Raw genomic sequence first — 25,853 nt, forward strand, 5'->3', positions numbered from 1 at the left:
TTTTATGACATACATCTATATTACTATACATGCGTACTATTAGTTTATAAATATTTCAAGTTTTATTCAATAAACGTTAATGAGAAGATAAGAATGAAATACACAATACAGTTACTTGTCCGTAGCGTTCAAATGTACTGGGTCTTTTCGACACAAAATCCAAACAGCGCGATCACGCTGCTTGCCACTCAAACGGTTAACTTCGGAAAGAGATTATTCCTGTGAATCGTTAGCACCGGAATGACGCACCTTATTCAGGATTAATACATTCGAACGTATATATGTTCGTCACTGGTGTGCATAACGGTACGCTATTGAGAATATTACGCAATTACGCTGGTCGATCCGTACGGTAATGCATCGCATTTGTAGTCGATCTTTTTGTTCGATCTCTTCGGTTGATCCGTACCGACGATCAGAAGACAGTAAAGCGAAAAGCGAACGTAAATAGTTGCAAGTGTTTGTCGAGACCTCGAGACCAAAGTATACGACGTAAAGGTATACGAGAGCAACGCTATTTATGTGCAGATGCAGATGAGCGATGCAAAGTTATTAAGAATTTGCATTTTTTAATATGTGATATCTGATACTTGTATTTTAATTAGTGGAATTATGTGCGTTGCGTCATTAAGCTTGACGTAGATAACGACGATAAAACATTAGTATCAAGATTTTAGCTTTTAATTACAAAGTAGAAATTGCATGTTATTGTTGTTATTTCGTATAATTATAAAATTACCTTTTATCTTCTGTATTTAGTTTTACGAAATTACAAACAAATATAATTACTCGGAATTATATTTTTAATTAAATATTGAACGATCGTTACGATTATATAAGCGCGATTGATGATTCTGTAAATGTACATTTTCAATAATGAAATCCGCCCGTGTGTTCTATATTATTGAAAATACAAAGCTGCCGAAATTACATTTCTCGAAAGTTAGAAATATAATACACTGCATCATAGATCAATATATTAATTAATTAATAAATTAATATATCCTATAAATCTTTTAATCTTAACACAACACGTTCACAGAATACTAATAATTCACTAGTACCAAGCTCTGTTTGAATATTTAATAGAATTTGAATTTTCCATAAATTAATATCGATAATAAAAGCATGGTATAGAATATGCCAATGGTATCGACTTTTCATATTGCATTGACGATGACCGATTGACACACTATCAAAAATATCATATTTCAACCGTATACTACTTCAACGAAGCTCGAGCTTTTTACTTCTCTCAAATATCTTAGGTTTCCGTTGCAGTAATTGCGATATATATATAGTTTCCCGCTTCTTTGATTTTACGACTTATATGATACATAAAATTATAAATAACATTTGTCTATGATCTACGTTACATCGTACTTCAAAGGCGCTGCTCCATCAAAAACGAAAATTCTGACTTCTCACACGATCTTCGTATTACAACAAATCCAATAATTATTAATAATCTTTCCTATTAGAATTCGCTCATGTCTCTTAATTTCCCTTAGAAAATTATTTTTATTAAATAAATTATTATTATTAAATAATAAAAAAAAGAAAAATATCGAGATAAAAAATAGCCACAACATGGCAAGATCACTCGACTTGACGAACAGACGCTTCGAGGTCTCCCTCTTCCAACTTTATGCGCGTGTTATCCGATCAAAATTTTCATTGTAAGTTGCATCGAAACGGGAGGAAAACACGGGGCGCTGTGTTTCGCACGAAAGTGGAACTCCGAAGGCGAAGTTGGGTGCAAGCATCGGCGGAGAAGGTGGAGAACAAAACGTCATGAACTACGATCGTTTGGAGCAGGTCTCGTCTCGATGAATCGTGCCGGCGTTGAAAGCCAATGGGGCCCCGAAACGAGTTCCAAGAAGAAAGACAAAGAGCCTCGTAATGACAGGAAAGAGATCCAACGCAGATGGCAGGGGCGACCGGAGGGATGGTGCAAAGACGTTCGCCCTCGGCGAAAGCTAATTTGACTTCGCACTTCTATTCGACGTGTTCCTGGCAAGCTGCACGCCTCGATTACAAAGAAGACAAAGGGGGGAAACGTGTCTCTGTGTGACCGGTGAAAACGATCCTCGAAAAAGTTTGTGGAACTCGAGCCGGTGAGACCCAGACCAACAACTACGCACCGCTTAGCTTCTATCCGCGAGATTTTTCCAGGTACTAGAACTCAGCAACGAAGAACAGCGGAGAAGGTGAACGACGAGACGAAGGATCGTTTTAATCTTAACCCTTAGAAGCACAAATTGGATTTCAGTAATTTGACTAGTCCGAATTGTGCACTGCAGAGAACAAAAGGCCCAACTATCGAAGAATTTAGAGAAAGAATTTCGATAACACTTTCGATAAATACTATTTATTTGTCGCGTATGACGTGGTATTCTGCGTTGTATTATATTATTAGGTCGTCCGAAAAGTTTCTTTCGTTTCATAAAGTGATAATAGATAGACAACGATTTCTGTTTTATATTATTTTATTGAATTAGGTATGATCCATTTCGTTCTATTTCTATTATTATATTCGTGCATAATAGCTAACATAAAATAATAATAAATAAAATATAATAAAAGCTAATATAAAACAAAAAACATTGTGCGTCTATTATTTCTTTATAAAACGAAAGAAACTTTTCGGACGACCTAATACATCAGATGAATGCATCGTAGTGTATACATATTATATATGAATATTTATTAATTTTAAAAAAGTTTCATATCGAGAGATTTATATTACTTTCCTTCTTTATATTTATTTAAAATTCAGCTTAATCATGTTTGGTGTTCGCTTATTGTCCTTTGAGATTTAATATTTACAATCCGTGAATATATATTTTTCATTTCCAACTTATTGATATTGTAAGTATTGATTCCAAGTTACAAAATTATCGAGCTTCAACCACTTGTGGCATGTGCCCTTTGGTCGAAGATTAATGGCTTTTGGCACTCCATTTTCAACCTGAGAGAAAAAAGAACTCGAGCGACGCTACTAATTGCCGGGAAATATAGGGACAACCAATGATCTTGAAATATTATTAATTCGTTGTTCGCGCTTCGTCACGGCGGTTAAATAGCGGAGAAGTTAATGAATGGAGTTAAGGATGCCTCATTATCCGGCTCGGTGAAAAGATGAATTATTCATCGTGTCATAGGCGCGGCTGAGGAACCGTAAAAAAGGTTGGAAACAACTCTGCCAAGTATCGAAGATTTTCTCTCGCAGTCTTTCGTTGACTACGGACGACGACGGTTTCGTAAGCATTAGGTTAATAACTAAAAAAAACTGACCTAAAAAATAACTAATAAAAAGCAAAAACGTCGCGACGTATATGAAAAGAAAAGAAACACTCACATTGGTTTTAGAGGTTCGAACAGTACACGATTCGACTCGAAACTTTCTCGAATTTGTAATAAACGTTTCACGAGAGAAACAACGCGATATTGTCACCATTGTGAATATTCATCGAGAGGAAACGAACGCGATGAGGACTCAGTGACTAAGCGGAAGAACTCGTGCTGTTATTATCTCGAGGACAAATAGGTCAGGATGAAAACGCTAATTATCGAAGCACGTTAATTGTTAGACCACGTTGCATTAGACCAATGATGGAAACATAGAATTTCTAAAGCTTATTGATTCCAAAATAAAAGAAAAAATATACCACCGTGCAATTTCACCCGTAAACGCGATTTTCTTCGATCATAGAGCTTTTAAGAATCAATAAAAGAAAACATGCACAACAGTACACAGAGAAGCAATGAATCGTAACCTTTGCGGCATCTTGATTTTATTAATAAAAATTACTCGCTGTAGAAAACATAGAATTTCTAAAGCTTATTGATTCCAAAATAAAAGAAAAAATATACCAGGATGCAATTTCACCCGTAAACGCGATTTTCTTCGACCATAGAGCTTTTAAGAATCAATAAAAGAAAACATGCACAACAGTACACATAGAAGCAATGAATCGTAACCTTTGCGGCATCTTGATTTTATTAATAAAAATTACTCGCTGTAGAAAACATAGAATTTCTAAAGCTTATTGATTCCAAAATAAAAGAAAAAATATACCACCGTGCAATTTCACCCGTAAACGCGATTTTCTTCGATCATAGAGCTTTTAAGAATTAATAAAAGAAAACATGCACAACAGTACACATAGAAGCAATGAATCGTAATCGTTGCAGCATCTTGATTTTATTAATAAAAATTACTCGCTGTAGAAAACATAGAATTTCTAAAGCTTATTGATTCCAAAATAAAAGAAAAAATATACCACCGTGCAATTTCACCCGTAAACGCGATTTTCTTCGATCATAGAGCTTTTAAGAATTAATAAAAGAAAACATGCACAACAGTACACATAGAAGCAATGAATCGTAATCGTTGCAGCATCTTGATTTTATTAATAAAAATTATTCGCTGTAACATTTATATATGCCAGCATATTCCTCCGTAATTACAATGTATAATACGCATTATTTCATGAATAGATTCTGGAACAGACAATTGCCGGCGATTTGTAAAAGACATTTCTGTAATAGACATTCCACGGATTCCTGGCCAAATTCATTCCACCGCGTCACCTGACAAATATTTGTCTAACTACCACACGCTTCAGGGTCCATTCTAGTTGCTTTGTGTCCCAGATAAAACCCAGTCGCGGAACTCCGTTTCTTTCCTCCCGTGTCGAATAGAGACCATTGCGAAACCAGTCTGTGTCGAACGCGAAGGAAAGCGAACGTCGCGTTAAGTCATCCACTGCGGGGGACTTGGACGTAACTGAAAGTTTGTCGTGATTTCGCGTTTGTCGTCATCAGCCTACTATTATTAGAGAAGAGTCGCGCGTCAACCTGTCGCGTGAAACATCGAAAAATAGCCGCGTATTGTCCGCTTCACGTTCCCGTCCTTTTGGAATGCCGTCCTCGTCCAATAGGCAAACGTGCGTATCATTGGAAATATGAAGCGATACCCAGTGACACGAACCTATAAATTTATCGCTATTTCTTTGTTACTGGGTTGTAACATACATACGTTTATATATGAGACTTACAGGAGCCAGACAGAGAAACTTTTTGTTCAACTGAATAAAATTTCATTACACGATCAATATTCGACGAATGTATCAGTATTACATAAATGATAGTAAATTCTACGATTAATTATCTATATAGAAATACCTGAAATTGAAATATCTCCACTTCGGTTTTATTCCAAGAAACGAAGACTCGTAATATTCTAAGAAAATCTTCCTGCATAATTCAAACGATAAATTAAAATACAATAAAATTCCTTGAAACGAAGAAATGTTACAACACCAGAAAAACACGATTATATAAAAAAACAACCGGGGTTTGAAATAATTGCATCGACGCGATACATACAACAGCGACAATAAATTGATTAAAACTGAAGACTGTTCATGCGATTAATCCCAATTTCTTCTTTTTCTTTTCTTTTTTTAAATTTTCATTATATATATTAACGATCATACTAGATAATTTCGATAGAAGCTAGCGGACGGCCGGCAATTAAAGACTAAAAATAATTAAATCCTAGGTAGATGGTTAATTGCCGAAACTCGATGGAGAAATACGGCCGGGTAGAAAAAAGAAACGATAGTAATTTATTGCATGGTACAGGTTTGCGAACGGTTGAAATAACGGCGGTCAGTTTATTCGATTTCCTCGCGTCCAGTCGGCTGGTTCAACTAAAATAGTGGAACAATTAACGCAACTATTAAAATCCCTAGCGGCTATTAAGGGCACACTCCATTAAAAATGGATTAACGTTTTGTATTCAAATTACTGTAAATTATGCGGAATAGAGGGCACGGCTTATCGGAAAACCGATTGCAATGAGGAAACGGGCAAATAAATAGCATCGATGTTCACTGTCTTCTTCCACGTTGCTGCTGGTGATCGAGACGATCCTAACGCATTCCGTATTTATCACTTTAAGGCAGATTGTTCCTGCCGATTGCAAAGTAGCCTTGTCGCGTGATTCGAATTAATTCGATTGCTCTTTCTAATTGTGTATAAACGATCTTTTAGCGAAGAAATAGGAACTACCTAAGCTCGAAGAATTTTGAAATAAAACTACGGATTTTTATGCGTTTGTAGAAAATTTGAAAGTACAAAACTCCACCGAATGCACGTAATATGGCAAAAATATATAAATAGCGAAAATACAAAGCTTTCTACAATAGCTGATAGGTAAAACTATTTCCAAGCGAGATTGCAATTTGTTAATTATTATTCTGAAGGATATGAATTAGCATAAAGATCCACAGTCTAATTATAATACTGCGTTTCCTGGATTTTATTTTCTCAATCTCGTTTTCGCTTCGATCGAGAAACGATTTTTAATGTTTCAAAAAAATCTTCAGCATAAAATCGAAAGGGGAAATTACATGTGTCGTTTTACGATTATATTTCCTCTTATTAAGTTTCCTTTGGATTTTGAGAAATTTAAGGAACCATAGAAATACGTGTGTCGGTCAAAAATGACAAACAGCATTCGCAACAAAAATCAAGTCAGCAGTCACGCACACCAGTGCACATGGTTATACACATGCAACGGGCTATGCAAACGCAGCCTGTGGAAGAAATGAACTGGGACCTTGCACGAATGACTAGTCACTGAATCATTCGCGCAATAATCATCCACGCGGCAGTTTACGCGAAATTCATTCGACTGCGTACATCGTGTTCGTCTTCGTTCTACATACACCTACCGTTCCTTAGTATCAGCATACTTTATTCAACATTAATCACAGCGATGAAATAACGATGAATCGATCATTCATATTTTCTACCTTTTTCTACAAGGCTAAAAACCTAATATTATACGATCTAATGTTACAGACAATATTTGATTATTACAGAGAAGAAAACCATGGCGCTTCAATTTATCCGTAACGTTCCAATTAAAAATATATCTCGTGAAGAATAAACAAGTGTCTAGATACTTTTAAACGATAACGTAGTTACATGTGAAAACGTTTAACATGAAAACGTCAAAGAACAAAGAACGGTATTTACGCTTTTAAATTAATCCGTGTCACGGTTTCATCTCTCTTTGTTTGAAGGAAATCGGCGACGATGCTGGAAAGAATAGAAATTCGTTGTAACTTTACGTCGTGACAATGAATCCGATAGCTTTCACGACAAAGTTTCGATTATCGAGGCAAACAGACTGATATTTCTCCATTTACAAACGCTGCAGGCGCTGGTCGACATCATATCGTTCAACGTTCTGTATTGTTGGCGATCGCTTACTCGTCACTTGCAATTGAAAATTTATATACACCTACACGTACGCAGTATCGGCGGACACGGTTACTAGGGACACGCGTTATGCCACGATTGTGCCTGGAAATTGATTAGCCCATTCATACTTTCGGCTCACCCTGCCAACCATTCATAGTTGCTACGTGCCTCTTCGCTTAGTACCAACCGCTACGATGAATTTTCCCTCGACATGTACCGCGTACACTACGAACTATAAGTTTTCGGTTGCTAAGTATTAAGTTCGTGTAAAAAGAATATTGTACGAGGTTAATGGCGAATTAATGGGGAAAATTTGAAGTGTAAAAGGAAACTTCTAATGAAAGAAAAATAACTAATGAAGTGTATTATGCGTGTGGTTTTATTGAAAAGATTAAGCGATGGTATATATCGAAAATGTATGATCAACGACGCAAATAATACTGTACTTTGCTCCAGCTGACTCATGCAGTTTATTTTAAGAAACATTTTATCACCTGACGTATTAGCAACGATTCAGTCAACAGTTATTCATGAGTCTCTCAACTACCAATGGCAATGTGTCAAATATAACAAAGCGATAACTCTTTTGTTGCTTAGAGGCACATCGAGAAACATTTTTTCCTACGTTCGACCTTGTAACCAAGAAAAATTTTGTCCGATATAACTACGATACGGTATCGTAAGGCAGATAACGACACGACGTATGCCAATGACGAATCGTATTTAGATATCTTTGAAAACAGTTTCGGAAAGTTGAAATTGAAAATGAAATTTTTCTATCGAGATCTTTGGATTCAAATTCATCGTTTCGTATTCAGATTCAGACATTCAAATTCGTATTTCCATATTTAGATTCAGATGTTTAAATTTAAATTCAAATTCAAACTTCCGTAACGAAAATTCAGTTCTCTATAATCAAATTTGAAGTTTCAAACGTGACATCACATTTTTAATATCTGGTCCAAATTTAAAGTTAAATTTTCAGGCGCAAACTCGAATCTTCAACTTTACGTGCAAATTTAATAATCGAGATTCGAACTTGCAAATCTAAATTCAAACTTCCAACTAAAATTCCCGTATTTTACATTATTAACCGCTGTTTCGCGTGACCAAAGCTATCTTCTTACACGCACTTCTTAAAGGTTGCGAGTACTTTAATTCGACGATGTGGAACAAGTCAGCCAATGTTAACCCGGTGACACCGTTTTTGAATTAGTCCTATATCAATTCCGATATTTATGGGATTATATCACGGCTATTATCTCCAGTTAATCTCCTCTCTTTCAGTATCATGAGATCTGTTAGTTTTCAATTTGCACGCGCCTGAAATACACCGGCGTAAGTATGATAGATGCGTGGAGGTAACTACGAATATTTATGCTAATTTCTTAAGCTCCTTGATAGACGGGTTCACGAGGGAACACGGATAAACCGTCTGAAACCGTGACAGAAGAGAAACAGCGAACACATCGATCGTTGTCCGCGGATTATCGTCGTAATTCTCGCGTACAAACGATTCCGTCTCGTAGTTTCACCCGCAATCACAAACTCGAAAACTGCTCTTTCATAACACCGAATATTCAATTTATATCTGCGCTAATTATGAGTTTACTTTTCCAAACGCGAGTATTATTATCGTTATGCTGAATTTTTTTATCGATCATATTAAAAACCTTCCGTATATTTTTTTAACACAATTTTTGCTTCTAATTAGAAGACACTTCGTAAAGTGAACTTATAACAATTTTCTAGAAGCACCTATCTAACTGAAAAATAAACCCATAAGCGTTTCATTGAAAAGTAACGAAATAAGAAAATTTCGGAATAAATGAAAAAACTGTTCATTAATAATACGTACTAGTAATCTTTTACAAATTGGTTAATATGCAAGTGTTAAAAACGTTTCGAGTAATGTAATTGGCATTCGGTATAATTCATGAATAAGACATAATTAATATTATCATAAGAGATAACGAAATTCGTAGAACGTAGCTACACATACACTTATCATTTTCTCAGAATTATCTCTCACAGAATTCTGGATCAAGTAAAAAATAAATTAAATCAGAAAGTTACGTCGTACACTTGCTAGAAACTAAAAAATGACGAACGAAAAATGTCATCAGATATTTCACCAAAGTTTAAGATGTAATAATAAATAATTATGTTTCGTAATTACTCAAAGTAAATAATCTCTGCAATCGACTTTTGAAATTAAAAAAAAAAGTTATACACCTTTAAATCTAAAGATACAATGAAAGTCACTCACACTTGAAGAAATACAATAGCACGGAATTATGGATAGTGTCGCGCACGGTGATAATTTTCGATTAGCCGCGCGAAATCAAAGGGCGAAAATTTCAAGGCGTGGTGAACGAACGAGAAACACACTCGTGTACAATGATAAACGCTCAAACATTCCTGCCAAGGCAAACGGAAGCGCCACATCGCGACAAGGATAAACGCGCAATAAGAAGGTCACGTGAGCCCTCGGCCATTCAAAAACCGAACGAAATAAAAATCAACCTTTCAATGATTATCGGCGATATTACTGCGATCCATCGCAGCAACTTTCCAACGTTTCTCCCCTCGCAAGCTATAAAATAACTCACGCGTGCAATCGAAAGTATGTAATTTCGTATAGCACCGTTTTTAAATCGTTGAGGGTAACGTATCGTTGCATGGCTCGTTTACGCCACCCGACGTTATAAAGAACGGGCCTATCAGACGCTCGAATAATCAGCACGAACGAAAACGAGCCACCACAAGAAAGAAGATTTCGACGAGAAATCCTAGCAAATATACAAAGAATAGGGAATTACGTATATTCGCGAAGTATACAAAAAAAGCTCACCCTCCCACTCAGTTTTTATCCCCAACGAAATTGAGGTTATGTTTTACCTGTCACGCGTTCTTGTTCTCCTCGGTGGGTTTCGTCTTACTCCGTGCAACCTCGACGGCCTTTTCGGCGACACACTTAAACATTATCTTTTCCACCACTACCCGGTTTGTATCTCTCCGTTGGTCGACGCACTAGCACTAGTTTGACACACTGATTCCCTAAGTCACAAAATCGTATCGAACAGCTCTCCACTCATGTGATCACAGAAGGGCACACGCGCACGCGTCCTCCCTCATGGAGCGACGATCATTCGGCGAACTGACCCAGACTGTGATTCAGCGCGCTGGAGAGAGTCGTTCGGTCGTTCCCCGGCAGCGTAAAAGCGCGAACTCGGACGGAGAAGGACGAACGAAGTCGAACCATCACGGACGTGCACGAACGCGTCCGATCAAGCATGCGCCGCCGGCCTAATGCTTATCCGACACCACGCTGCTTTCGTGGTCGAGGGGTGTCGCGTGACCACGAAGTCGCGAAACACTATACTGTCTGGCACGAAGGCTATTGCTGTTATCTTTTTTCTTTCGTTCTTGATCGTGAGATTTACCATAGGCCATAAGCTGTAGAGCACTGAAAAAACGAGAGCGCGAATTGTCGTCTCCCTTCACTCTCGATCTTTCACGGAACTCTGATTCTTTTTTCTATCGTGAATAGCAATGAACCTGATAGAAGAGAAAAACTCGGTACTTATATGTATTGTATTCTGTTTACTCGATATACACCGTTGGTATTGATTAATCTATATAAAACTGCCTCCGAAATCTTTGGATTTAAGAAAACATTCTTATTTTTTGGGAAATGACGACATATTATCGTAGTCATCAATTTTCAGTTCGTCTTGTATTTATACTGTTTCTTATAATATTTCGACCAAGCAGTATTTGTAACAATATCCTTAAGAAGTTTCACGAAAACAATTCGAATTAAAAAACAAGCCGAGCAAAAGAAACTCATATATAAGCAAAAAAACAGCAATGTAAAAATATATTAGCATACTTTATCCTATTTCATCTTCCCCGCCCACCAAAGGTATACCTACATATGTCACACAACATATTATCCTTTTTTCACGTTTGGGCAACAAACGCAACTTAAAAAAAGTAAAGAAACTAAATATTTCCGTAACAATGCCGTGTAAGAGGACGGTAGCTACGTAGCGTAACGGAGTTTCACCGAAAGCGAGAACGTGTAACCTTACATACGTGTTCTTCCTAATAGACACACCGATGCCCGTTCTCACGTATTTTTCTGTCCCCAAGCCGAGAGAGAAAGCTCTCGCGACCAGATTCCGATGGAATGCATACCGTAGGCAGTAATCCGCCCGCGCTCACCTCGTTCACGAGTCTCGTTTCAACTCGCGACGAGGAGGATACGCGTAAACGCGCGTGCCAGAGAATCGCGAACCGATACATCCTGATCCAGCAAGCCTGATCGAACGCAACTGGCGTATACTATAAGTACATATGCCGGGTACACCCGGTTTATGCCCGTCGTTGTCGAGTTCGTCGTTCCAGGCCGCAAGAGCTGCTCTCCTTTGTAGATCGAGGTGTTACGCGATACGAATGTGTAACACGATACATCCTTCAACACGAAGAAGCGTATACTGGAGTGCACAGGCCCAGCCTGGACATCGAGGAACTTTGTCGAGTCGCTCGCGCGTGAAGCGAAGGAATATCGCTTTTCGTCGAGCTTTCCTTCCTCCGGTTGTCTCTCTTCTCCTCCTTCGTCTTTCGTCGATGTCAAGCTTTTACTGCTAACCTGTCACACTCGATTTGCTTTTGGAAAGACCCTTCGATATGCAACACCACGACTCGATACTGCCTACTTTACATATCAGTACCATTAATTATAGATGATAGGAATACCGTCGAATTATCTCGGTAATTGACCGAGTAAAATTAATTGCGTTTATTGGCCACGCGAACGAACCATTCTAGAAAATTACGAGATGCATACACGGTCGGTTAGTAATTTTGTTTATCTTTCGCTGGTTATTTATGATACAAAAATTTGTAATTACTTTCTCTTAACTTTCTTATAGATTCAAAATTAATAGGTCTCTAGATATCTTGAACCTTGCTTTACTTCCAACTTTTTATTCTTATTATTAAAATATGCCGCAAATGTCTCTATAATTTGATTCAAAGTGTCGAATATTCTACCTTGTTAGAAAGTTTTATAAAGATACAGATAAATAAAAATGATAACATTTTTTCATTTAAATTATTTAATAGGTAGTAATTCTTTCCTAAATTGCAACTTTGCAATTGATTATTCCTAAATACGTATACATATGCATTTTTATGCATGCTAAAACGAACTGGTACTGTTTTAAGATTTCAGAATCAATTGTAGTTCGTTCTAACATTACTCGCTGTATAATTATTATTATATACCGACGGAATTCCAACATCGATCAGAACATCGCGGTATATGTATCCTGCAAGTTTCCCTTTCGTTTATCGGTCACGCATTTCCTTTTTAATGACACGCAGACTGATAGCGCAGACGCGATCGCGTCGCTGCCATACAGCGACGAACATATTCCAAGAGTACCATTATCGTAATATCCGTTTCGGTCGTCGCATCTGATAAGATAGGATAGGAGTGTATAACGCCGCCTACATCAACCGGATGAATGAAACCTGGACCACTCATCCTATCCCCCCTCTTTCTCTCTCTCTCTCTCTCTTTCCACGTTTCTCTCGCATTTGATTTATTTTTGGCACCGTAAAACTTTCATCCGATAATTTATCAAGGAAAACTATGGAAGTTCAAAGTACAATATTCGCATCGTGAAAGCACGCATTACTCAAAACAATTAGGGATTTACAACGAACCGAGACACGAGGCAAACATTAAGAAGTTTTGTAATGGAGTAATATATTACCAAGTTTCACATCGATACAGAAATTTCTGGACTATTTTCTAAAATAAATTCTCCAGCTTCATCGTTTTGACAAAGTATAACGATGGTTAACAGTATCGATACAGTCGACGATAATCGATAAAACGATAGTGAAGATTAATACCCAATTATCCTCGAATAATATTGTATTGTATTTTAACGAGTTGACAATGAGAAAAATATAATTTATTCTCCGTAAAACCGATGTCAAATCTTAGCACGATATCGCGCATTATTCGCAAGCGAAAGAAGAATCGAATAATCTCCGGAGAAGCGTGATTAGTTTTTTCGAAGGTCATACGAAGGTCAAATACCGCGGCATAATTTTTACCACACACACCAGTGGATACAGCTCGTTATTTCCCGTAAGAAACTACGGAGCTATTTGTATAGGAGAAGCATTAATTTTACCAATTAAAGCGACTGGAGCCCAAATGGCTCGATTAATGAAAACGACGGTAGAAACGCGAAGAGGCATTTCAAGTCAACTAAATAATAGCTTCTGCCTGATAAACAGATTTCACGTTACCTGAACGAGCTCGCCTGAATTCCAGTAACTTGATGAACCCAAACACGGTTTAACACATTCTTCTCTATACTTTCCTATATAAATTCGTTCGAATAAAGCAGACGCGGAAGAAAATCAAAGTGTCAGAAAAATTCATTACATTTCCCATGATTAAATATTCCAATGTAACTTTCTCGTTCGAATTTCACATTCCACAAAACGTTCGCCTTTGCATCCTTTACCGTGGACAACTTGCCTAATTTACCTATCCCCCTGGTAATGAGACACTGTGCGAAATCCATTTGGAAATTGGAATGGAAGGTCGCGTGTAATTGCATAAGAGAGATGAAAAAGCTGGTCGAAGAATGAATCGGCAAGGCACCACGACCAAACGTGCAAAAATTCCACTCCCCCAGTCAACAGTGGCGCGCCAAAAAGGCTCGTTTAAAGTGTCCAAGGAGCTTTATGCACGTTTCCCGTGAGTTTACCTGTACAACGGATCAAAGAGAGCTGGCTGGAAGAGCGGAGGTTGCCCGGCGAAAGAGAAAGGAGCGTGAAAGAGAGAAAGATAGAGGAGAGAGAGAAAGAGAGAGAGATGCGAGCGGCTACAGGATAGGTAAGAGAGATACGGTCGTTGGCCGGTTCAGGCAAGGCTGCTGGCAAGGAGAACCAGGGCTGTAGTTGCAAATAAAACAGACGGGTGCGTTCTCCATCGACACCGGTGTGTAATAACGGAGTAGCTTCGATAAAATATACGCGAGTACTTTCGTTGTTTTCCGAAGTAGCCGGGTGAACCGGTTCCAGAATAAAAAGGCTCGTTTGGTTACCGTTAAAAATCCTCTTACTCGAGAGCACCACAGAGAGCAACAAGAACGTGATAACAATAGGAACACGTTGCATTAGGTTTCGTTTAATTCTAGCATGTATTATTAAATGGTATTAGGACACTTAGTTCGCGAGTCACGCAGGAGATAAACTCAGCAACCTCGTCGTGTTTAATGAACGTGATTGGTGAACTGGTCGTTTGATTGGTCAAAAATTAAATCGTTCATGCATTTCCATGGTAAAAAAAAAATTAAAACGAGTAATGGTAGAAGGGGCAAATTGCATCAGGTTTCGCTTAATTCTTATACGTTTACCGCTAATCGTACGTATTAGAACAATTATTACTTTGTGAATCGCACAGAAATTTTAAACTGACCAGTTCCATCAACGAAAAATTGAACAATCACGCACATTGCCATAAAAATGAATAAATCTTGATTCGTGATCTATGATTCGTTTACTGGAATACTTTAACAAATTATATTTTATTTAGTATTTTACGTTGCACGTTTACTCCACGTAGAAACAGTTCACTAGGGTAGCAGAATTTCAATCTGATTTCTTCGAGGAATTTTCATTCTACAGAACACGTACTAGTTACAAACTCTTAGCGTTCATTTCTCAATGATGCGATTATTGGAATAAAATAACGAGAAAATGAAAACAGTGGGAAGCATCCAATTTGTATGAAACGGCGTATTTTGTCCAGACACGGTAAGCGTTCTAATACGTACGCGACGTATAGTTAGGGGCGAGATAAAAAAGGTTTCGCATGGTGGTAATAACGTTGCATTTATTAAGAGACGGATCATAGAAGCGCGATGATAATACTCGTCGTTTAGCTATCTAAATTATCACCATGGGCAACGAATAAGATGAAACTCATGATCGAGGCAAGTCGACGATATACACAGGTTCGAGAGGTTGGTTCGTAGATGAGGATACGAAATTAGAGCGCGTTCAGGTGAAAATAAGAAAGAAAAAATATAGTAGCGCGTATAACGATGATGCAAACTATTCCACGCTTTCACAACAAGCGCTCCTTAACATTAATCATAGCCGCCGTTCTTAACTAGATCGAATCGATTTATTATCGATGTCTCAAGGTATTCTTCGAGATCTATTCATTGCATGTAAGTTCAATGGTATTCGTAACTTTCCATTCTGCCAAATGATATAAATTTCGCATTTTGCCTCGAACGAAATAAGAACGGAAATTTCCATGGAACGTCGTGTAATTATTTAACCTGTTGATTGAGCTACAGCTTAACCAGAGAATTTTATAATCGAGAGATTAAAACGCGATTTAAACAAATAAATTTCAGTTCAATCAGTCTTAACCTTTGCAAATATTCATTAATACGAGAAAATATCCAAACGCTCGTGGAGACGTTTTACGAGTACTATATTGTATATTCTATGTGTTATATGACACACTTTGAAATTTCATTAGCACTATAATGAGTCTCGACTATCATAATTATATCGGTGAAGTTTGAAGCAAATTTAATAACATACATGGAAGCTGCAAGATATTTAGTGCGAGTATATATTCCACAGAGAGCATAGAGAAGATATTTAAACAGTCAATTATCCGCTATATTAATAAACCTTCACGTTCAGTTGGATTCTCTTTAAAACATTTATTCCATTCATGCTTTATACCAATGTTATACTAAATATATATTTGCAATGAAATCTATATAAATTTTCAGATTGACTTTAAATTTTATCTCCATCTTCAGTCTTACGTTTTATTCGTATAATTGAGGCAGCCGAGTCTCGTGACAGCGCTAATGACATTTCAAAATGTTTTATGTAACACGGCGAACATATACAAAAACCTATTCTATGATGAATGTTCAAACGTGTCGAAAGAAAAATAAAACGCTGGCATCGACTAAACGATCAAGGCTTCCAAACTTTCGAAACTTTTAAGACGTATCGAAATTTTAAAGACTCAAGACTGGAGATATTCTTAGGAAAACTTCGGATCGCTTCCAAGTTGACATTGAAACGCACGTCGCTAGCGATAAGTTGAGCCAGCTACCAGGCCAAGAATTCGAGCTCAGCAATTCCGTTTGGGATTTGAGAAGAGGTATCTTCGCACCGTACACCTCGTGTCAAGGTGCAACGACACTATCCTTTTGTCCTTGAAGTTTCTTTGTACCGATACTCTCTCCAGTACTCTCGGACACTTGCGTACCAAGAATCGATCAAAAAATTCCGCGTTTCAGAGTTATATGGTGAAACGATATCGGGACGAAATTGTTCCTTACGATGACGTTTAGCGTAGCGTCTCCCTTTTACGTAAGATCGAACTTATTATCGGAACTACAGGGGCTACAAAAAGTATTCGTACGCCGTTGTACTTATTTAAATATCTATGTAATACACTAGAGAAGATATTAGCTTTAAGGATATTAAGTTTCGTATCAACCAATAGTACTTTTATGCGACTACGAAAACTTGTTTCTATGAAAATTCTACAAAAATTGAGTCACTGTATATCGTGCTCTTGCTATAACTCAATTTACGGAAGTACGTCGTTTTCGGACACTTTCGCGAGAACTGGACATCAATTGCCTATTTGTATAGCGAAAAGAAGAAATTAATAAAACGTGGAGTTGATCGGTTCGACTCTTAAGGGGCTTGCATATAACAAACTTAATTGTTCTGTACATGGTGGAACGTTGAATCGTAAGATATTCGAAGTTCAGGTATGTCCGGAATATCTTGCTATTACACAGGTTCGAAGCGATTCCAAGTATTAAGATTGTATCGCTAAGCGCGGTGGAAATAAAACGCGTCGCGTACAAAGTGGCACGATGTGGAGAGGAAAAACGAAGAGGGGGTTGAAACGACGTCGATGAGCAAGGAACGAAAGCCGAGTGGTGGGAGGAAAATAAATCGATAAACGCCTCCTATGCGCGCCCGCAGCACGGCGGCTCAATTAATGGAATAATAATGTAGACTAGGCGAGCCGGAGAGAAGGAGTTCCGTTACAAGATATCGGCTGGAATTTAGCAAACAACAATTATCTCCGTTCACTCGTCCGTAACTTTCTCGTTGTCGCGGCGTTGTCTCCTACCTCCGGTAACTAATTCTCATATCACAGATGGTACACCGGTTAAAACTTGGTCCGGAGGCCCGCTGCTACCGGACGAAGTTCATTCGGGCTTGACTTTCGACGATAGCACCAACAGCAACAGCAGAGAGGGGCATTCTGAAACTTAGACAAACGGTGACCGACCCAGAAGCGAACTAGTTGAGTCAACTGACCTAGAAACATCGAGAAACACAGGGGCCGTCGAAATAACTCGAACAGCGGTGGCTAGCCCAGGCTTCGCAGTCGCTCGTACCAGGGCTTTTGTCCATCAAGAGATGGAATTCAGTTAGCAAGATTGCTCCATGCTGACCGTTCGATTTCCTCTGCCGGAAATTGAGAAGAATTTCGAGCCGATAACGAGGTCGAGCGCGATGTTCTCCAGCTCGACCAGTTCTCCACCTACTCTCTCGTTACGAAGCACACGTACAGCCATCCTAAGAATTGATATCTTTCGTTCAAAGATTACCAAAGACACGGGTTCCTACTTATTAAGAAGGCATCGAGCTCGAAATCGCGCTCAATTATGCGGCCAGCTGTGAAACACGGTTTACAGAAAAACGAATCATTGGATAATGAAAGAAGTTCGTGAAACGCGGAGAAGAAAAAGATAGAGAGAAAGAGAGAGGAAAAAAGATAAAAGAAGCGTGGGGAGATTCCTCGGTTTGAAAAGATATCGTCTGGAAAGTTCAATAACTAATCCGATAATTTCGATCAACCACATGCCTATCTAACCGAACTCGAATCACGGTCAGGAGAAAGGAAAAAATAAAAACATGGCTATCCTCATGGTCATCGAACAACAACGAGCAACGATTAAAAAAAAAACGAATTCATCCATGCATGACGAAAGATGCTAGAAAGTCAAGGGGCGCGCATCTGTTCGGTATTGGTCCGAGGCTAAATTAAAAATAATTACTGTACGCCGTTTCAACCAAGCGATAACAACTCGATTACGATCCCAGAAACGATGCCGGGATTCAACCGGCGGACCTTTGCATCACGAATTTCCATTATCGAAATCTTTAATCTGGATCCGTGCTCGCTCGCACTTTCTCGCCCTTTTACGTCCCTTCTCCCCCTGCCCCCCCTCTCTCGCTCTCTCTCTGTTTCTCTATCCAACGTGGTTGATTTCATCTTTACACCCTTCGAGCATTCCGCTCCTCCGATTTAACCCCTGATAAATTTGCCTTGTTATAAACTCGCTCGCTTCGTCAGGGGAAAATAAAAATTTCGACGTAAAAGAAGCGGAAGAGCAGAAAGTAATCCCCCCGATTTCAACGCTCAACAATGACGCGGCCGCGTGCACGCGCGTTCCTCTCGTCGTCGAACGCGATTTATAAAATATCCGCGTCAATTCCGTTTGCGTAAGGGATGAAAAAAGAAAAGGAAATCCTTTGTGCAAATTTAACTCTTCATCGAACGTTGCGTTACCTCATAAAATCCGGTACATATTCACCTGGCCGACTTTACAATTATCGTGCCGACTAAAGCTGCCGCGTTACCAGATCACCTCCATTTCGATAACAAATATTTAAAGATGGAATGTAGGATAGGAGATCCTATTCTCGTAGCGATACTTTACGCGCAGATTAACTAAAGCTTCGCGTTCATTTCGTTCGCTGAATCTCGAACATAGTGAAAGTCGGGGGCGTAAATATTTGAGAAAGGAAACGGCAAAAGGAATCGTTGTTTTCAAAGATTCATGCAAATCAATGTTGTTTGCAAACACTAGCAAACCAGAATGTTTTAATCGTAGAGTTAACCGTTAGTCTGAATGTTTACAAAAATTTGCAACAATTTAACAATAATCTTGGAACATTTCAAATAAAGATCGTCGTAGAAATTTTGACAAATTACCATTTAAATATATCGCATAATAAAATATTGGGTTGGCTTACTTAGTTACCAATCCAATAAAACACACGAAACGTAGCGTTATATTCGGACTCCCTGGAACGCAAAACGCCTGTGTTTACACAGTAAGACTAATCTACATTTTTAAACAAGAAATACTGTTGCCTTTCCGTTCTACAAACAGATAAGAAAAAACACTCGAATCGTTTTAACTTTCAGATAGAGATTTGAATCGATTAAATAGGGGAATAGAACTAAACGAGAACTCGGAGAAATCGGATGCTGCGTTACATTCTGATCGACGATACCATGAAACTTGGCCTGTAGAAACACCGATGCGGCACGCTTCACAAAAACTTCCCTGGCGAAAGAGAAACAAGGACGTGTACCACCTTCACGGTGTACACAATGGTCCGTTGGAATCGCGACAATTCCGCCTCTGCCTGCGTTTCTACGACGTTCTTTTTGCGTGTTTATACTCGAAACCCCTCTCATCCGAAGTAAACTGTTACGATTTCGAAATTCGTAATCTTCCGCGCACCAGCCTGCAGGCCCACATTTTCTTAACGACGGTAATGAAGCCACGGTGTTCTGTCGCCGCCTTCGACCGCCGTTTCTCTGTTGCAATTTCCCCTTCGGCCGCGCTAAAATCGTAGCGAACAGCCTCTTCCCTGTAACGAGCCTCGGCCTTACGAAAACTTTCGCCAGCGTGTCATCTTTCTGCCTCGATCAATTACGATTTCTTCTTTTTAGGGCTGGTAGTTTTGAGAAACTAATTCGAAATTTTCTAATTGAGTAGGAGAGTTTATGCTGGATGGAGATCAGTAAGGGATTATGTTTCGTAAAAGTTTGTGCAATAATTATAACCGAGTTTCCTTTAGCTCGGAGAACTTAACGTGAACATACGCATGTATGTAAAATGGACTGTGATATATATCTGTAATAGTCTATATAACTTATATAAGTCTATTCTCATTAACTATGTCGTTATTATATTTCAGGATCACCGTATATATTTTATTTCTAGTACACCTCATTATTATACTTGGTATAATTCATGACTAATGGTCTTCGACACGTGTAATTAAGTCTGTTCTTACTAAATACCTTCTTACTACATTCCAGGATCACCGTATATATTTCACTTCTTGTTTATATTATCTTTCTATCGTTACTACTATGACTGATATAATTCATATTAAATAATGCATATATCGTGCATGTATTAGTCATTAATAATTATAAGTCAAATCTGACTTTAAAGAAATGAATAATACATATAATTATGTTCTTAATAGGAACAATATATATATATATATATATATACACATATATTAGTGTATGTAAAAAAGAATAAATCTTGCAGTTTAATTCTAACAAAATTCCATGCAAAATGCATCTTACGTCGGGCTGTTATTGGGTCACAGAGATCAAACCATAGTTCAGGTATTAATGGAATAAATAGAATTGTTTTTAGATTATATTCTTAACAAAAATAATATGTATATATATATATTAGTATATGTAAAACAGAATAAATCGAGCAGTCTGATTTTAACAAAATTCCATGCAAAATGTATCTTACGTCGGACTATTATTGAGTCACGGAGATCTAACCACAGGTCAAGTATTAATGGAATAAATATAATTGTTTTTAGATGCAATATTTCGAAAAACGAGAAGTGACAACCGCGTTTGACTCGAACAGAAAAAGATCCGGAAAGTAGATGTTTCTTTTCTGGCTTGCTACATATCTACATGTAGCATATTCCTTTCTTTAAAGGTGTAAAAGTTCGTGTTAGAATAGAAGTTCTCACGACACGTGACACTCTAACCGAACGGGTCACTTTGACGTATCTATTCGTGATTTTATGATACTATTTAAGGTGCGGAGAATTTCCTGTCGCACGTTTTAATGTAGCAGCTCACGTAAATGTAATATGGTGGTTAGAACATGCAGAAAGTATTATGTTCTCTACGCTGCGTTTTACGTTGTATTCGCTCGTGTAAATCGTCTCTATGATAATGTCAATATATGCCGCAATAAAATTGATTTACTTTTTAGGTCGACTGAAATATCCAGCCATTATTATTTGCAACCACATCTTTATAAGTAGCTGCATTATGGTCGTTGTCTCTGCATCATTACTTCGCTATTACGACGTTTTAATGTATATTACAAAATCGTTTGTCACAGGTAACAGATATATTACATTTTCTCAAGCGATTTAGCTTCGAACATTAAAATGAAAACTTTCCCTTTGCATAATCAACGCGGCATCTAAATTTATTAATTTTTTATACGCAAATTAACTAACAACACGAACGAGGTTTTACATGTGAATTTATTCGAAATAAAATTTCATTTCTATTTAAGTACGTTTCTTTCTCTTTTTCTTTTCCTTTTTTTTTTAGGAGAAGTAGTGATTATAACGGTGATTTATGAAATTGATTATGTGATTAACTACAGTTATATTGATTAATATTCGATATAATCACGGTTTCTAATTAATTATAGCTTCTCGGTTTGATTCGAAAACTGGGACGCGATAATTGCCACTAGTCGATCGTTTGACAGTACCATAATGATTCAGAAATAAAATACAGTGTCTCGGTAATAGAAAAACAAGATTGAAAAAAAATAAGCGTATGGGCGTGTACAGTCACAAAAAAGTAACGAACAACCGTATAATGAATTCGAATGAATTATTCGAATTCTACAAAATATTTTTAAACCAGTAAAAGTACTCTCTCGCACTGCTCAATCCAGCCACGAAATATCAAAGAATATGTTTACGTTTGTTTCAACAGAGAATCGAAGAAAAACGAAAATCTTCTCGAAATTAAAATATTTCTCAACGAAGCCATCGATTTAAATTTGTAAATTTCACACAGGAAACTGGATTCTTATTACGCTAGAATTTACAGAATTTTAAGTAAAACGATTGCAGCGCGTGTCTATCGATACCCAGAGGTTTATGCGAAATGAACGATAGTCGCCTGGCTGCACGATGCGTGTGACGATTACAAAGCGATCGCATTATATGCGCGGCACGTTCCCCGCGAGAAATTGTCCCAGCGAGAAAAGAAACGCGACGTTGTAACGCGGATCGCGGAAATAGTTAATAGACCACGCCTGGAACGTGAAACGATATTTTTCGTCGTTCCTTCGTGGAACGAACCTGTAAACGGCAACGATTTTCAAACTGGTTGTCGACCAACTTTCAACCACCGATGCGTTCCGATTAAATTGATACCTTAGGGTGTTAGAAATTAATCCTTTTCGTCGAGGGGATGTACAGTCGCTCACAGAACTCCGCGATCCATAAAATTCAAATATTACAACGTAACGAGTAACTCTAGTGATATTCTTCGACGTTTGAAATTTTGTATTAACTGAACGTAGACATTAGCGTGTTGGAAAGAACGATACAATTTATTACACATATTACAAAGAAGAAATAAGCAGATACAAATTACAATTTCACAAAAGTATGTATATACAGACTCGTTACTCGTGCATGAAACGATAATAAAACAGGTAGATTTAATGTTACATTAATATCTCGCTTCTATCTTTTCGTCATTGATCAAATGAAATAGAATCAAAGACTTCGTATCAGGTTGTCCGGACAGTGTCTTTCCTTCGTGTTTTTTACAGCAGTGCACCTTTATACAAACGTGAAACCAAGTCTGTGAAATGTCGCGGTGTTTATCTCAAGAAAACAAAATGGATCGTACGTAATTCGATAAAATAATATAAAACAAAATACGTTGTGCGTCTATTATATCCCGACAAAACGAAAGAAACTTTTCGGACAACCTAATAATCTCATCTCGAGGCATTTAAATGCTTCATACTTTTTAGTCGATTAAGGAGAAACCAGTGAAACGGCGTGTAAAAGTTACGTAAACGTAACATTCTCAAGAAACGTAACTTGTATGATTGACTGTACGCCTAAGCTTCCTGTGTTATAATATGACATTAAACTGGACATAAGCGGAGAAGCGAATATATATTTATTTCGTAAATATATCGTAAGTATCGGTTTGAATTTTCCCGCGTTGCTGCAAGCAAAATTCTGCCAATCGTCCTACTATAATCATTAGAATATCAGCATCCAGTCACTCAAGGCCTATCGATAGCTATTACAATCAACTCGATTATTACGTCCTCCAACTCGAAAGAAAAAAGGATCAACGATATGAATATGAAGAATATGTATAAAAACCTTCAGTTAGCTGCGCTAGTTGTCGATATATTATGTTCTCATATGTCAGTCTTCTGTTTCTTACCTGAAAATAAAACGAGAACAAATCATTAGCAGGCTAATTGTTTTTCTAGCAATTTGTATCGTTTGTCGCGTTCTTCGTCGGATCAGCAGATGTCCTGATACACGTGAGCGAAACATGGTGTATGACGAGATCTATAGTGCAGCAATGTAGACTAGGAAACGGGTAGTGTTTTGAGAATCAGCAAAAACTGTTACTTTCACCGTATGAATCAGACTTTTAGCGGAAACTTTTGGCCCGACGCCAACGCAACTGGCCCGGTCTTCCCCTTGCTGGTGCAAGTAGTACAGATATTACCGTCTCAACGGTTGCACGACCTTTCTGTGTGCTCGATATACGAAAACAAGCGACTCTTTGGCAGCTAGCATTACGCTAATGTCGCTGCTTTTTCCGTGGTATAGCATGTGTCCCTCGGTGTAATCGACGATGAAAGGAATCGGTGAAAGAGCGGAGAGGAGTCGTGGGATTCGCGACTCTGCCCGCTAGGAAAAATGTGAAACGTATTACCGACCAGAACCGAGTATCCGAATTTCCGCAAGCTCGTTAGCTTCCGAATAATTGCATTCGCGAATTTCTTCCTCGGAATATTCTCTCTGCCATTTGTTTGGTCTATATGCATCTTATTTCTCTTTTCCTGGCTAAAGTTGGTTTATAATTTTCAAAGAGCTCGGTAGCTTCGATATTATCAGTTTTCAGAATTCAATAATACAATTTCAAGCGGAAGTAACGCGATTTCGGTTAAATTGGATTTTTATTAAGTTGGACGTTCTCGTTGTCGGTTTATAAAACGAAGAATTAAAAAGCTTTCGGTTACGTTAGGTTAAATGAAATTAATCTTGCTGCGTTCTCGTGGACATTTTTATTGTTTTCTTTTCTTTTTTCTTTCTCGTAGTTAAAGAATTTCTTAAATTTGTGGAAGATATGACAGAATTTTTATATCCATCACATCCTGCCTCGATTTCATACCTACTTTTAACCAAAGTTTCTCTAGAAAAAGACAAGGTAGCGGTGTATGATTTACGAAAGCGTAAGGGCCACGAACGTTTCTCGAAATCGGTCCTAGTCGGCCAACCGTAATCGTTTCCGTAGAGGAATGTCAGACACGCTGTGATTTATTTCCAAGAGAACCGGCGAAGAGAAGTGACGAGGGAAGCGTACACACTGCGACCTGTAATTATCTGTTGGTGGAGTCAGCAATGAATTACGCTCGTGTGTAAAAAGACATAATTACGGTGGTCGAATTTCGGCGCTATTTCGTCTACACAGAAGACCACGAGATTGTAATGAGACACGACTATCAAAATTACATCGGTAAATTTCAAACTAATCTAAAGATTTATACAAAGGAATATATTAGATTTAGTATATTAGATTTAATATATTAAATAGAGTATATTACATCTACCGAAAGAAATGAAATCCAGTTGGGAAATCGTATGAATTACAAAATTTTACAGAGACTAGCATAATTACAATATTTTATATATATTTGCACATTGTATGTATTCTATGTAGGATAAACCGAATGTAATGCGTTAAATATCTCAAAACACGTGTTAGATATTAACACAAATTTCGAACATGTGACGAAAAATGATATTTGGGATGCACACACCCGTATCAGCCAATATAGGCACGCGATAATCACGTGTATAGCGCGAAGAATAATTTTTCGATACACTGAAGTAACTTTTTCTTATTCACTTAAAATTGTAATATAAATATCTCCTCCGCAAGTGGTTGATTTTTCTATTTTTTCATCTTTGATCTGACCTTTGATTTAAGCGATACGGATTGTTACTTAACCCTTTGCGGGCGAGTGTTGGAAAATAGCCCAAGTCTTTTTACTATTGCGGATGTGACACGCTCAAGAAGGCCACCTGCTCAGAAACAGTAATATGATCAGCTAGACATCCTGCGTACCACAGGCATCGAAACAATAACCAAATAGGAACGGAATAGGCGCCTCTGAGATACACCAGACGACAACTCCTCCAGAGGGACTAAAACCTCAGTATAAAAACCCTCCAAAATAAGCGCTCGTCCCAGCCTCTTGTAATTTTAATCATTAAAATCTTGTAACTTTGAATTATTCTGTTGCAACACTTTCAACCGTCACTTTGTTGGATTTGCATAATAAATTCTATTATCATATACAAAGTTCAATTTCTTCAGC

At 37.8% G+C, this 25,853-nt stretch overlaps 1 protein-coding gene across 2 annotated transcripts in view; it reads right to left on the bottom strand.

Annotated features, from left to right (window-relative positions):
- PlexA (plexin A) overlaps positions 1-25,853 on the bottom strand; it is a 424,177-nt gene that overhangs the window by 349,683 nt on the left and 48,641 nt on the right. The window contains exon 1 of one of the 2 annotated variants that reach the window (XM_033338601.2): positions 10,183-10,441. The exons of the other annotated variant lie outside the window; for it this stretch is intronic. The gene's annotated coding sequence lies outside the window, so the exon portion shown is untranslated. Of the gene's footprint in view, positions 1-10,182; positions 10,442-25,853 lie in introns of those variants that run through there. 2 annotated transcript variants of the gene reach the window in all.

Source organism: Bombus vancouverensis, chromosome 7 (genome assembly GCF_051014615.1).
Source record: "Bombus vancouverensis nearcticus chromosome 7, iyBomVanc1_principal, whole genome shotgun sequence".
Classification (NCBI taxonomy): Eukaryota; Metazoa; Arthropoda; class Insecta; order Hymenoptera; family Apidae; genus Bombus; species Bombus vancouverensis.